The sequence below is a fragment of the Mauremys reevesii genome, linkage group 15 (genome assembly GCF_016161935.1).
Source record: "Mauremys reevesii isolate NIE-2019 linkage group 15, ASM1616193v1, whole genome shotgun sequence".
NCBI classification, from domain to species: Eukaryota; Metazoa; Chordata; order Testudines; family Geoemydidae; genus Mauremys; species Mauremys reevesii.
In genome coordinates, this window is record NC_052637.1 from 37,298,571 (window position 1) to 37,311,283 (window position 12,713).

The following is a 12,713-nucleotide window of genomic DNA, read 5'->3' on the forward strand; positions in this document are numbered from 1 at the left end:
ACAACACAAAAGGTTGTTTAGGTTTAGGTAGGATAGACAAGAAACACTTAGAGGTTAGTTGCTGTTTATTTGCATTAGTTTGTTAATTTTTATGTATCTGGCCTTATGTCTATACCTGTTAATTGCACCTTGTCAATCTTCATTTTCAAATGAACAAGGACAGGGAAATAATAATGAATTTACAATGCAACTCCTTGAATCTACACTCAAAATCAAGTTCAGCTGTGCCCTACTCCCTGAGACCTTAATCCAGGAAAGCTTGTGCTTAAGTCCAGACTATTTAGAAAAACACTTAAATATGCACTTCACTTGAAGCACAAACTTCAGTTATGTCCTGAATAAGAGGCTGAATAAAGATGAGCTAGGGAAGAGGCAAAGTGGTGAGACTACTCTGTTTTTATTTCCTGCCACTCACTGTGAGCTTCTCTCTCACTTGGTGGTATTCTTTTTCGAATGTTTATAGTTAGCCCCAATGACTTGGCTTGTGATTTGATTCATAAACTGAAGCTCTACCATGAACCTTTCTGGTTACCAAGCTCAAATGAAGAGATGTTCTTTCCATCTTTCTGAAAATCATTACTTTCACATCCTTCTCTAAATGTGCGTGCAAATACTCTGCTTTCAACCCTACAACACTGTAAAAACCAAATCAGCTTCATCACATGGCAGAGTAACATACCGCTTCATATCACAAATCACAGTCACATGTTTGCCCATCTTCTCATTCAATAAAGCTTGACCTCAGCTTGGTCTAGATATTTGAAAAGAACTGTTATATAACTCATAATTGCCTGAAGCAAACAGTTCAATAAAAAAATGTAAGATGTGGATGTGGAATTCTAATAGATGGATCCACGAATTTAGAAGCGGTTTACAGCAACAATGTAGATTGATTTCAAATATTCTGGCGCAATATGCATGCAGTAAATAAATATTCTTCTTCGAGTGCTTGTTCATGTCAATTCCAAACAGGTGTGTGCGCATCACATGCATGACAGCCGTAAGATTTTTCCCCTAGCAGTATCCATAGTGTCAGCCTGGATGCCCTCTGGAGTCGTGCCTTCATGGCGCCCATTATAGGGCCCTGCCAACCCAACCCCGCCTCAGTTCCTTCTTACTGCCTGTAATGGCTAGCTGGAACTCCCCATTGCTCTTGCCTTAGCAAGCACGTGTTAGCAGTGTTTGTGTATATAGTTTGTTAATGTTAGATAGTTAGTGTAGTAGTTTTTTCCTTCGGGGAGGTCCCCCCCATCAATGTTTTTCCCTGGCACCGGGTTATATCTTGGTCTCTGGGCTTTAAACCGTGCTCGGACTGTGGCAGGTTTATGCAAAAAGTGACCCGCACACTTCATGCTTGAAGTGTCTCAGCGAGGGGCATCTTAGAGAAAGGTGCAAAATCTGTAGAAGTTTTTGCCCCAGGACTCTTAAAGACAGGAAAAGCAGTGCCTCCGAGTGTTGCTTATGGAGGCAGCACTTCGGCCTCAGTCAGAGCCGGGCATGGCGGATCCGGCTTCAAGTGCCGCACCCTTGGTGCACAGTGCTCCAGTATTGTCCATGCATGAGCCGGTGCCAAAGAAGGACTCTGCTAGAGACCCTCAGCACCGCCATGGCTCTGCCCACAGGCCCCAGACGTTGCACTCCCCAGTGCCCCACAAAAGGAAAAAGGCTGACAGAGGGCGACTGTGTCACCAACCAGTTGGCCAACACGCCCCCATCAGGCACCCATTTGGTGGGGATTCCATTGACTCCTTCCCCGAGACGGGTCCAGTCGAGTCCAGACCAGCACCGCTCACCAGCACACCACCACAAGGCCTCCAGCTCCCCTCCACACTGGAGGCGTTCGAGGCAGCAGTGGACCTTTTGGCACTTACAGTGCCACCCTCACTTCCTAGGTGAGAGATCGCCAGCACAGGTTCCAGGCCTGATACATTCCGTGGGCAAACCGATGATGATGTCGGCCATAAGACCACCAACCCCATTGCATCAGCCTGTGGCACAGGTGGCCCTTGTGGGTGAACTGCTTCCGGTCCTCCAGTTGGCACTGCTATCCAGCACCAAGCGACTCCGCTCCTCCATGGTCATCACAGTCAGAGACCTCAGAGTCAGAAGCGGAGTCGTCGTGCTCCAATAGGAGCAGAAGATCCTGCTCCCACCGCAACTGACAACCCTACCTGGCACTGTGGCTGGGCCAATGGCAGGCTCCTTAGTGGCTCTTCTGGACACCCTGGGCCTATCACCAGAGCTAAGGCTCCAGAGTGGCATTGGTGGCCTCAGCTTCTTTCAGGCTGGGCATCCAGGTGGGGACACACCCGCTGACGTCAACGGTCTTGGCTCCGATGGAACCATCGATGACTGCGGCACCAATCATACCATTGGCAACTGGGGTGATGTTTGCAGCACTACTCTCGGCACCGATACCGGCACCACTCATGATGCCAACTGCGACATTGTTGGGGGCACCAGTCCTGATGCCAACTGTGTCACCGACCATGGCACCGGCCATGGCACCGACTGTGGCTCTGGTGCTCCTTGCCCCACGGGACCACAAGGGGCCAAGGGCAGGGAACAGTTCCCAGTACCAACCACCATCTCATCTTCCTCATTGCCGGATGATGCGGTGACGGGTTCCTCAACGACTCCGGCCTTAGAGGACACTAGGGTCCTTCAGCATCTGCTGAGATGGGTGGCCCAGAACCTTAATATCAAAACTGAGGAGGTGGTGGAGGAGGCCAATCTGATGGTCAAGATCCTCTCCCCCCACTCCCCAGGCCATTCCATATCATGCTGCTGCTGATTAAAACTTTCAGCAATGCCACTAAGACTCTGTCGCAGACCCCGTCCTGGTTGCCTCCAACCGCTAAAAGGCACGTGTGGAGGTTCTCTGTTCCCTCTTGAGGATATGAGCATTTATGCACAGTGTCAGCACACATTGTTAAAAACTTTGGATAAAATATTCAAAAGTGCCTATGTGACTTAGGAGCCTAAATCCCATTTTCAAAAGTGGCATAGGCTCTTGCGAGCCTAAATCCTGTGAACTTTAAATGAGACTTAGATTTCTGAGTGCTTAAGTAATTTTTGAAAGTGGGAAATTAGGAGCCTAAATTGCTTATGTACTTTTGAAATTTTTGCCTTTTATTCTTTTAAGGAATTTTCATGTGGTTTCAGATGATCTCTAGTTCTATATTAGTGGAGAAGAGTAATATTATAATAAGCTGATGATAACTGCTAATATCAGATAGTGCTGAGAGTCACATTGACCCATACATGTAATCTATAGTTTTAAGCCCCAATGATCATTTCGATTCATGAGGAAGATACAGCAAATGAAGATTTCTCAGTTACTATTTCATGTTTTTAACTGTATACTTTGTACTACATCAAATGTCATTTTCCAGCTGCAGGATGCCTAGATCCATGATCAATTTTCTTTTATTAAACATTTTTTCAATTTAGGTATTCTGTGGTTCTTATTAGCAGCATGGATGTTTCTTTCATATCAGTGAGTAACTTCCTGCTCTTACTCAACTAAAAGTGGACCATTGATGATTGCTCTTAAATGAAATGTTCAGGTAGGGTCTGTCTGACCTGGATAACATCTTATTTCCAGATAAGATGTTATCTGGAAACTTCTGGTCCAGAATTTGTCAGGCTGATAAACTAGAAGTTTATCTGCCACATTGGGTTATTGAGTCCAGAGGTTACCTTAAAGAATTCTATTTTTATATACTTAAGGCAGGGACTATCTTTTCATTTTGTGTGTATACAGTGCCTAGTATAATATTTTCCCCACCCCAGCAAACCTCTAGATAAAAAATTCCAAATTCACCCCAAGTAACTCCATCAAAGTAAACAGAATGACCCCAGCGATGAATGTGGCTCAATATCCAAGTTTCCATAGTTTATCGGAGGAAACTAAACAATAACCATCTAAATTGCTTGAATATCTAATTGCAGCTGGGATTTGTATTTTGCTCAAACCATAACAGTTATCAGGAGGTTACAAAAGGCATTTTGTTCTTTTGGAAAGTTAACTCAGCACACAACTGTATTAGTGATGAAGACTCTTCCTTAGCTGTTGGTCCACAAACAGGCCACGGATAGCTACTGCATTGCTCCTGGCTGAGAATCCTTTTAACAGTGACCACGGTGGATGCTCACAGATGGTCTCTTGGTTCTCTTTAATCACGCCCATCTGTTTGAAGGACTAGTCATAAATTGGCTGGAGTGCTTAAAGCACAGGTGCGAGGTGGTGATAGACCTGGACAGGCAACCTGCATAGCTCAAGAAGTGCCAAATCTTTTATGGGAAATCCTTCCTTTAAGAAAACATTAACATACAGATATCGCATGATGCACCTTTATGAATCAGGGCTGGGAAAGGCAAAGACTGTGGGGAGTATATTTCCATTACGGCACATTGAAAATAAAGGGTCAAATCCTAAGGACATTATTCAGCAATTACTCAGTCCTTGCTCAGGCAAGCTGGTATTCAATGCAGTGGGAGTTTTGCCTGTTTGAGGACTGAGTAAAAAAACAGAGTAATGTGGCCAAAGGAGCCACATTACCTTTCTGTTTTCCAAAATAAGTGCTCATCTCATTCAGAAAAATCAGGAATTCATCCAAATATTTCTTTGGGCACCACAGAGAATCTCTTTTCAAAATGTAATTAGAAATTAATTAAAAATACTCCTTGAAAGAGGGACAATCATTACACTCTTGGATCCATGTATTTTGTATCCTAGTGTAAATCAAGCACAGAGGCCACAGTCTTTTTGCTTTGTTAGCACTTGATAGCTAAAGTGCTGTTTTTAGAGCACTTTGTACTTGGCAATACAATGTACTGCAAACACAGAGCAATTTGTGCCTTTCCCTAGCAAAATGACTTTATCAGATGAGCCTGCCTCATAAATTATATCGGACAAGCATTGAGAGAGTTGGGGAAGGATTTTCTAAACCATCCATATACTTTGGTTGATGAATGTTCTAGAAAGGACCACACTGAGGCACTGAATTCTGAATGCTATGTTTGCCCTAAAGTTAAATGATTAGGTGACTTCAGTGTTTAAGGGAACAAGGCTCATACAAAGGCTTTGCTGTGCTGAAGGGTACACTTTGCAATTTTTGGACTAAAGAATACTTTGCTATTCGTAAAAAATAAATCCCAGATTTCTGTGGGAGTTCACCTCAAAAGACATATTGTTACAAAGCTTACACTCATCATTAACTCGCAAAGTTGTCATGGCCAGATCAACCCAATAAAACACACATGGCTACATTCTGATCTTAAGACATTAAATGGTAGGGTTAGGAATATGAAGGGCAGATAACATTTTAAAGCCACCATTCCAATCCCATTGAAGACAGTTGAGTAGCACTGGTGTAATAGAGCAGGCCTTAAAATTTTGTCTGTCCTCTTACATTCTTAACCTTTAGTTCCCAAGGCAAGAGTAAAGTGACTTATCAGCGGCAGCTCAGGGGAGGGATTACAGGTTAATTCAGTGAAATCTAATCAAGACACTTATCTGAAACTAAGTTCTTGCACTGGCTGTCAGGAAGACATCAGATCAAGTTTAGGTTTTGCTATTTACCTGCAAGTCTTTATGTTCAAGATTATCCCTGGCCCTTGCCAATGCACCAATCCTGACCTGCAGCAGCCAGTGCCGGGCCTATATGGCTCTGTCAGCTCTGTACTAGAAACACTCCTCCTAGTCTACTCCTGGGGCTCTCTTGAACATTAATTGCTCTCCCAGCGCTCCTGGTAATCCACCTCCATGCGGGGATTCGCTCTGAGCGCTGGGAGCACAGCCTGTTTACACTAGTGCTTTAAAGCGCTCAGACTTGCTGCGCTCAGGGGGGTGATTTTTCACAGCTCTGAGCCAGCAAGTTAGAGCGCTATAAAATGTAAGTGTAGACAAGCCCTTAGTCTCCAGAAGTGAAAGGGCAGTGGGCTAACACTGCACCTTTTTATCCTCCTACAGGTGGCTTTTTGGATGCCTCAAGACAAAGATTCTTTCTGGTGTGCAGATTCTTTTTCTTAAACTCCTACCAGGGAACATTCTACCAACAGGTATTTGACATGAAGTTAATTTTTTTTTTAGTCCTAAACTAAAGATCAATTTGTTTGATCTAGCATTTCAGAACTAATTCTTCATGACTGTATTTTGAACTGTGTGATCTGGCATTTCATCAACAGCTGTGAGGGGTAGGCTTTGGATTTCAGACTGTACGTACAGTGCTCCAGAAGGCTATGTCAGTGCAAACTCCTACTAGTATATTTTAATTGTAAATTTTGTATTTCATTTTTTAAATATTTCATTTTTTATTTGACGTTTATAAAAATAATTTCCCTGAGGCTGCTAGATAAATACTGCTTTACCCCAAATGTCAAGACAATTCTGCTATAAAGCAAAGACATTTAAAAAAAAAAAGTAGTACACGGTTCTGTGGCACAGAAGTGTAGCCTACAGACCATCTCTAGTATATATGGTCTTGTCTACACAGTGGAAATTGACAGGAATAACTAACTAGCATAGTTTAGCTACTCCAGAATAACACCTGTGTAGACACTATTCTGGAATAAAAGTGACCTTATTCCAGAATTATTACTCTATTCTGGAATAATTACTCCACTCACAAAGCAAAGTCACTTTTATTCAGGAATAGATTATCCACAGGGGGACTATTCCAGAATAGCTATTGCAATATACTTATTCCAGTAGACAAGCACAGTGATTGATATGCAAAGTGAAAAGGGATTCAAGGACATTAGACCAACATCTGCTCCAAGATACTTCATAGTAAATCTGGAGCGATTCCATTTGAGTTAACGCAAGGTGTAGCTGGGAACAGAACAAAGACGTTTGACCCTTTGTTGCTCTAGCACTGAGCACAGGCTTTGATATGCTTCATGAAACTTTTCTGTATCAGAAATTCTTAACGGAACAGTTTTCATTATAGAGCGAAAATTTTGTTTTCTTTCTTCTACTCTGACACTTTAACAAGCTGAGATGACAAAAATGATTGATAAAAATGGGAATGGCCCTAAACTCAGACCCAGCTGTGGCATACATGGAGGACGCATGGTAATCTAGCCAGGCATTCTACAAGCTACTCAACTGGTGTTAGTAACTACAGGGAGATTTTCACTTGGTTCTGCTTAACCCAAGCTGAATTACTATACTGACAATTTAACACACTTTTACTATGGGAGCTGAAGCAGCTGTATTATTTCAAATGTCATCATTCTCTGTGCCTGAGGTATAATACGGGTGTAGTTATTCTAAAAGCACCCCGACAGTGGCAAGTTGGACCCATTAAAACACAGCTGTCTTACACTAAACAGAAATTGAAGGAGAACTGTGGCAGCTGCATGAAATCTTTCTATTTGGAGGTAATTTAAAAAGCTTACTTCCTGCCCCCCAACTTCAGCCACTTTGCTATAAACAGGAAATGAAACGTTGTTAATCTGAGAATGTAAATATGGTGGCAAAGACCACTTGGCACGATAGTTCAGCGCTACGATAAATGTTTTGTTTATGTGAATGGCTCACTTGAGGCTCTCATTCTTGAGCAGTAGCTCAGCTTCCCACAGGCTGCGAGTGGCCGTACCTGCGGACGCACTGGTAAATAAAGCATCTCATGACCCGCCACGGGCTTACCATGAATAAGCTGCGAACCAAGTTTGGGAACCCCCTGCTCTAAATCGAGCCCCTGAAATGTGAGTCATAGTCACTCAGGAAGGTGGCAGCAAAAGGTTTGATGATGAGAAACACACAGAGTGTCATCACCAATAATTGTAGATAGGAAGAACTCCAGGGAAGACACTGAGGTGCAAGTGAAGAGACCTGAGTGTAACATCTAGACCCCCAAGTCCAAACTGAATTAGTTCCTGAACAAATGTATGGGCCAAATTCAGACAGAGTTGCACTTACTTGCACCCAGTCTGAATTTGGCCCATTGATTCTCATTCAGAGTTATATATGGAATGATATCAACCCATTTTCTTATGCTGGCTCTATGAGATCACCCAAGTTCTCATTGCAAAGTTTAGTGGTTTTGCTAGCATGTTTGCATACACAGAACTGTGACCATGTCCAGCCCTTGTGATTATGCAGGCTCATGTGGGTTTAGATAAACCTTTTTCAGCTGCCTTGGACATTTACAATGCTCAGTATATGAGTGCAGAAAAGGCAGGAAGTGAAGATTGTGGGGTTTGGCTGATCCAGTGGTTATCTAATATACAAAATCCATTAATACCTTGGCCAGTTTATTTATGTATAAAATTCTTTTTGCACCTATCCTCAAAATACATGGGTACTTCACAGCAATAAAAATAAATTTTTCTTTTGAAAGGGCCAGATCCTCAGCTGGTGCCAATCACTGTACCTCTTTGAAGTCAATTTACACCTGAGGATCTGCCTATGTTTGTGCTTGCCATCATTAATAAAATCCTGTGATTCAGTAGAGCTTTTTTTGCAAACATTGAAGGATGAGACCGTCACTCTTAAACGGATTAGGATCATTTAGATGGCTCTGGCCAAGAGATCACTCAAGATTATCCTGACCAATCATTGGTAGACATCCTCTAGGATGCTCCTGGCTGAAATGATAACAGCTCTTCAGCACATGTGGCCCCTGGGTAACTATATCTTTGCCTCTTCAATTTGTAGCTTCTGTTTGTTGCCTTGGAAGAGGAGGGGAGCAAATATATGTTACATGAATTACACTTCCCCTCCCCCCCTTCAATCTTTGTCCCGTTCTCACAAAACACATCTCCCCTGTTTAGTTACAGCAGAAGTCAAAGTGCGCCGCATGACTCCAATTGGAGATTATGTACATGAAAGACCTGTCTTCTGTAGCTTTGGCTCTACTGTTTATGTGAAAATCACTGCTATGTGATGTGCAATGGAAGGGAAAATACAACCTCTTTAACCTGACTGATACATCCTTACAAATATATTAGAATAAGATACCTCTTTTAGACTGTGGGCTCTGTGGAGCAGGAAATGTCTGTTTTGTTTGTACAGCGCCTAGCACAACAGGACTCCTGATTTCTCACTGGGGCCTCTAGGTACTACTGCAATATTGATATTACTATTAATAAGAATATAATCTTTATGTGTAACACAAATAGGTCCAGCTTTTCTGAACTTTGTTAAAGTTAGTGCAGCTGTGTGCATTTACACCAGGAGAAGATTTGGTCCATAATCCATGGGTTGGTTCATAAACAGAAACTCAAAGAAAGGTCACAATCAAATTGCAGAAAGTGGCTTTTCATGCAGAGGCCACTGAAATATTTATGATATTGATACAGTCAGTTTACAAAGATGGGGGGAGGGGGAGAAAGGAAAGCTGAATGCCTCAGAGCTAAAAATAAACAGTTTGAGTCACAAATATCAGCCTAATCAGAAAAAGTATGTTGTTAGTGCAATTTTCTCTGATCACACTAGCACAGGAATAATGATCCACCTATACAAATAGACTAATAAACACTGACATATTACAAGAAGATTCAATGCTGCATCAAGTGAAAGGAGAATCTGGTCTGTGGGTTGTAAATTGTGTAGAAAAATCCCTTTGAACCACTCTGAAAATTGTACATCAATCTGTTTTTAGTAGAAACACTGTTAATTGTACTATGAAAAATACAAAGGACCAGATTCTCATTTACACTATGGTCCCTTTATGCTAATGGAGCCTTAAAATGGGCAGAAATTATATATACACCTTCTTTATGGCCCCTTTACACTGCCAGAGTAGACTAAAGAGCATTAGTGTAACTGAGAATCTGGTCCATATTCTTCATACGGGAATGTGAAAACACAGCCTGGAAACCTCTGAGTGTACTGAATCAGTTTTTAGAAATTCATTACCAACTACCAAATACACACTGTATTTTTTTTTAAATGAGTACAGGACACTCTCCCCCCAAATATTTACTTTTCCCTTAAATTGGAATGATGGGCATCTTAGCTCTCAGTATTTTATTAATTGTTGAAGAAACTCCTATGGTCTCTGCATAAATTATGTTCAAGCACTGAGAGAAACATAACAGTTGTTGGGATATTTTTGTTGTTTAACAACATGCAAATAAATCTCAATATGCTTGTAATCAGAGTCATAGATTTGTCCTTGAAATATAACACATGGTCTTTGAAACTCTTCACTGAGTTAACATGAAGTTGTTTTTCTGCATTGTAAAATAAACCTTATCAAAATGAAATTTAATAGTTGGGTATTAAGGAACCATAAGAAATGCTTAAAAGCTATTTGTTATCTTTATGTTTATAGTATCTTGAAATGCATATTGAGATGAAAAAATATAACTTGATTTCCATAAAACACGGCCAGTTTAACTGCATGTCTGTTCTCTGCAGCTGTTATTCCTAAATGGTACTGGAAGACCATGGGATAGAGTTAAGATACCGAGAGGCTGGTGAGTCATTTGACAAGGTGACATATAGCATGGATTTCAGTACGCAACAGATGGCTTTTACTCTACAATATACTTATTTTTCACTCTGTTAGAAATACAGTTTTTCACCGTCTGTATTATGATGAGTAATGTATTATAAAAATTTCAATAGGAAGTATAAATAGGAGATTGTAACATATGGCTTTCACAGTATGAAATACAGATTCCCTATCTTATACAAATATTTCCACTGGCAGGTCTACATTTTCTATCCTAAAAATGGTTGTGCAGTCTTGTTGTGCACTGTTAAACGGCCACTGTGCTCCACCCCTGCTATGAGGATATTATTGGGTCCAGCCTCCCTTTCTGCAGAAGCAAATTGTGCCTCCAGAATGAACAGCAGGCATGAATCGGAGTAGTTCTCCCTCTAGCTACCTGCTCTGAGCCTGCAGTTGCGTAGTGTGAGGCTAAAGTGCTCACACTTGCCACTGAAGGGTGGGTGTTAATTCTGCAGCTGTAAATTGCATCCACCTAAAGGCGGGAGCCCTTCAGCACACTTTAGATTATTGAAACTCGTGGCTGAAATTGTCAAAGAAGCTTAAGAGAGTTAAAAGAACAGGAGTACTTGTGGCATCTTAGAGACTAACAAATTTATTTGAGCATAAGCTTTCATGGGCTATAGCCCACTTCTTCGGATGAATTAAGAGAGTTAGGCGCTCAGTCTTCATTGAACTTCAGTGAGTTTTGGGTGTCTACATCCCCTAGGCTTCTCTGAAAATCTCACCCTATATATTACATAGAAAAAACTATGTTAAAAGAACAGCATTTAGGTTATAACGTTGAGCATTTGAATGTTAGGAAATGCCAGATTTATGGTTGCTCATGCAAGCTTAATTCAGCCCTTTTGTGCTTTGAGCTTGTGCCCCAGACAAAGCAGGGATCCTATGGAAAAAATAGTATGTTATCAAATAATTAAAGACTCTACTATAATGCATATGCAGTGCACAAGAGGGCAGAATAGCATAGTTATTTTATATGTAATTATATTATGTGCATTGTAACAACTTCTCAGCATGCATCTTAAGCAAAAGTCTTGAGCTTGATAAAGGAATCACTTGGCAAAATTCTATAACCTGTGTTATGCAGGAGGTCACACTAGATGATCATAATGGCCACTTCTGACTATAACATCTATGAATCAGCAGCAGCCTGAACCCTGAACCTTCAGGACCACAGTGCACACTGCTACCACCTGAGCTACAGGACTAACTACACTAGCTAGCAGCAGCAGCAGCAGCTGTGGGTGGACCAGTGGGCTGAAGTACTGGATCTAGGGGATGGCCAAGGGGATGATGAGCCTGGCCCATGAATCGCTCTATCTCCCCCTCCCCTACAGTGGGAATTGGGGAACTTCCGGCCCCATGAGGTGCCCTCTGGTGGGACCAGGTGATGGGTCTGGGGAGATTTCTGGGGTGGATGGAGGGGAAGCTGCTCCTGGTAGGTGGGGGGTAGGAGTTCCTGCCCAATGTAGTGCCTCTAGAGGGGGACTTGGTCATATGCTGGACACAGGGGTGGAGAGGAGCCCAGCTCAGCTCTTTTTCCTCACCCCTAACACTGCTCCCAGGTGTTCGCAATAAAGCATGTGCTGCAGCAGCCCGGCCTTAGAATGTTGGTGTTAGTTATTATTTAGGCAAGCTGCCCATGCTTTCTGAGGAATGCAAGCAAGAGAAAGAAAATTGTGATTTTGAACAGTTTATAACAACACAAGTCAAACAGAATTTCACAGAACAAAGACAAGGCACTTCTCCACCCTGAGAACATTCCCCCCGTTAAATATCAAAGGCCTGTTGTAAACTGGAGATTTAAGAACTTCTCAAAGAAAAGAATGCAAGTGTCTTTTATAATGGAAATTGTTAGGCAACCTAAATATAGGGGTCACTTCCAGATCCCTCTATAATCTATAGCTCTAGCCCACATTTTTAGACTAATGATCAGTACAATTTTATTTGAAAATACAAAACTAGTTTGAGTCCTAAGAACCCTTTCCTAGCCCTGTCCTTCCATATACACGAAACAGTCCCATCAAGGACCTTTTATAATTCATATGAACATCTTAAGATCTTAAAAGAGATCCACAATTTTTGCATATGGATGCCATGTCAAACAAAGATCATCTGGAAGTGTGTCTGTTCCCTGTAAGCAGACTGCAGAGCAATCCATGTATTGTTTAAAAGCCTTCTCCGATGCTTTTGAAGAAAAAGAACCTATTTTTGAAAGTACAAAGACAAATCTGGACAACA

The 12,713-nt window shown here is 41.8% G+C and overlaps 1 protein-coding gene and 1 long non-coding RNA gene across 12 annotated transcripts in view; one reads left to right on the plus strand and one right to left on the minus strand.

The window, feature by feature from the left end:
- LOC120383163 overlaps positions 1 to 10,546 on the plus strand; it is a 32,291-nt gene extending 21,745 nt beyond the window's left edge. Inside the window, exons 3-5 of the long non-coding RNA XR_005588356.1 lie at positions 5,978 to 6,066; positions 7,573 to 7,716; positions 10,376 to 10,546. This is a non-coding gene — a long non-coding RNA (uncharacterized LOC120383163). The remainder of the gene's footprint in view (positions 1 to 5,977; positions 6,067 to 7,572; positions 7,717 to 10,375) is intronic.
- PITPNC1 (phosphatidylinositol transfer protein cytoplasmic 1) overlaps positions 1 to 12,713 on the minus strand; it is a 193,503-nt gene that overhangs the window by 19,412 nt on the left and 161,378 nt on the right. The gene's annotated exons all lie outside the window — the stretch shown is intronic.